Raw genomic sequence first — 2,563 nt, forward strand, 5'->3', positions numbered from 1 at the left:
AAAAAAAAAAAAAAATCGCCTGCTCTCAAGAACCACTGGTCTAATGTTTTGTTTTGTTTTGTTTTCTCTTCCTTTAGGTCATTTGTTGTCATAATAAGTGTTTCCAAAATGCTAGCTTAAATCTCTACTAGTGAAACTATCAATAGTATTTATTTTAAGATCAGAAAGAGTCCCACAATTTTACCAACTTCTCAACTAAATAATTCATTGGAAACAGGCATGTAGGTGGAGCTGGCTTGTGTCGGCTAATATATCCATACTAATATAAGCTCAAACATTTTCAGAATTTTCCCTTTTTTAATTAATTTATTTGTTTTACATTCTTTTCACTGGACATCACCCCAGCATACAAAATGCAATTTTTCAGCCAAAATACACTGTAAAGTAGCTTAATCATACATGTTATCATCAACACATAATTTTCCATTCCTTGTTTCTTGTGTGTTTATATGTGTGTGTGTGTGTGTGTATTCCCCCCCATCCCCCATTTCTCACCCTCTGCCATTTCCCTTCCTCTTCCCATCCTGTCTCCAGTTTCTGCAGTTGCTATCCATTCATTTATTCTTTCCCACATTGTATTGATTCACAAACTATCTTAATTAATCTAAATACTTTCAATAGTAAGTTCAGCTGATATATACATATCTGTGAACAAAAGTTGACTTTAGGCATGAGACTCTAGGTAGAATGAATATACTATAAAATAGCACATAGCTGGGGCTATATAGCTTACTGTGGTTACTAAATAGGCATTTTTTAAATACATTTTTAATTTCAAGAAAGGCAGTTTTAGCTTTAATAAATCAAAATCAAAAAATGTTAAGAGAACTTTGCCTAATACTTAAAGCCAGGAAACAGGTTAGGATTCTGTTTGAATAGTAGGTACATGGACCTGTCTACAACTCAAGAGAAGACAAAACTCCTTAACACTGGAAAACAAAGCATAGAAGGCCAGTAATGTTTTAGTCAAAAGTCATAAAATTCTATTTCACCAGTTCAAACTCATGTACTTGATCTTCTGTTGTGGTCTGATCTTTCCATTTAAATTCTGGAAGATAATGTTCAACTCTGGACTTGTCCCTACCATCAAGGTGGCCATTTTCTTAGCTGTTTTAGAACTGTGTGTCTGACTTTAGTTTTCCTGGGATAGCACTCCCTTCAGAAACTCTTCGAGATCTGGTCTGGTATTGGTAAATTCTTTCAGGTTTTGTTTAGTTGAGAATACTCTTGTCTTCTTTTCTTTATGAAGGATAATCTTGATGGATATAGTATTCTTGATTGAAATTATTTTTCACTCAACACTTTGAATATATTTTCCCATTCTTTCCTTGCTCACATTGTTTCCGATGAGAGGTCTTCTTTTAGCCTGATGGGATACCTTTGTAGGTAACTTGACCGTTTCTCTCTTGTCAGTCTGTCTCTTGCCAATCTGAGTATCTTGTTTTTGTATGTGGTTTTGGTCATTCTGGCTACAATGTGTCTTAGAGAAGATCTTCTTGACTTGATCCTATTTTGGGTTGTTTTTATTTCTTGGGTCTGGATCTTTGAATGCCTCTCTAGGTTTGGGAAGTTTTCTTTCAGGAATTCATGGAATAGATTGTCAATGCCCTCATTAGTTTCTTCACTTTCTGGGATACCGATTATCTGGATGTTTGGACATTTAATGGTATCTAGTATCTCTTGTGTATTATTCTCATTGGGGGTGGGGGTATTTTTTCAGTCTTCATGGTGGATTTTACTAGTCCAGCAATTCTGTCTTTTACATCTGAGGTTCGATTTTCTGTATGATCTAGTTTACTTTTAATACTTTCAAAGGAAGTTTTGACACCCTGTATTATAGCCTTCATCTCCAACAGTTCCTTTTGATTCTTTTTTATGGTATATATTTCTTCCTTCAGCTCTCTCAAGAACTTCTTCACTTTCTGGAACTCATCCACTTTTTTCTTCTGGTGGTCATTGTCCCTCTTCTCTTCCACCTCTGTTAGTTTTGTCACTCTAAGTTTTTTATCAGACATTTCCATGAGTTCCATTGTACTGTCTGTGGATGAAGAGAAGTTATACTTTTCCCTCAGGGGTGAGGTATTTTCTTGGTTTTGGAGATTTCTTGTTCCCCTGCCATGATTTCTAGTCATTTTATGGGTTATTCGTTTCTTCCTTATTTCTAGATCAACCTGAGCAATCAGAGGCCCAGAGGAGGATGTGGTCTGCAAACTCTTTTGTGTTGCATTTTTCTCCTTTTGTATTGCAGATTCAGTGGGAGTTGAGGAATATGAGGACCCAAATAGTATCCAGATTTTGGCAACTTTTCACTTAGACTTGTCTAGACACTCAGTGGGTGGAGGCTGAGCAGCAAAGTGATGAGGTAAAAGAAAAAGGATAAGAAAACAGAAAGAGAGAAAGAAAAAAATAGAGAAAAATGGATAAAGCAAACAAACAAAAATTATTTATTTGCTAATTTTAGAAAATGAAAACAGAGTGGCACACTTGCATGAAATCACTAGATCTCAGCTCTCATGGCGGATTCAGTCTTCTTCTGGCCTGCCCTTTCTTTTTGCCTAGACGG

At 35.9% G+C, this 2,563-nt stretch overlaps 1 protein-coding gene across 1 annotated transcript in view; it reads left to right on the top strand.

Annotated features, from left to right (window-relative positions):
• The window catches only part of PDE11A (phosphodiesterase 11A), a 439,743-nt gene that overhangs the window by 356,188 nt on the left and 80,992 nt on the right, over positions 1-2,563 (top strand). The gene's annotated exons all lie outside the window — the stretch shown is intronic.

This window comes from Tupaia chinensis, unplaced genomic scaffold (genome assembly GCF_000334495.1).
Source record: "Tupaia chinensis unplaced genomic scaffold, TupChi_1.0 Scaffold000322_1, whole genome shotgun sequence".
NCBI lineage: Eukaryota > Metazoa > Chordata > Mammalia > Scandentia > Tupaiidae > Tupaia > Tupaia belangeri.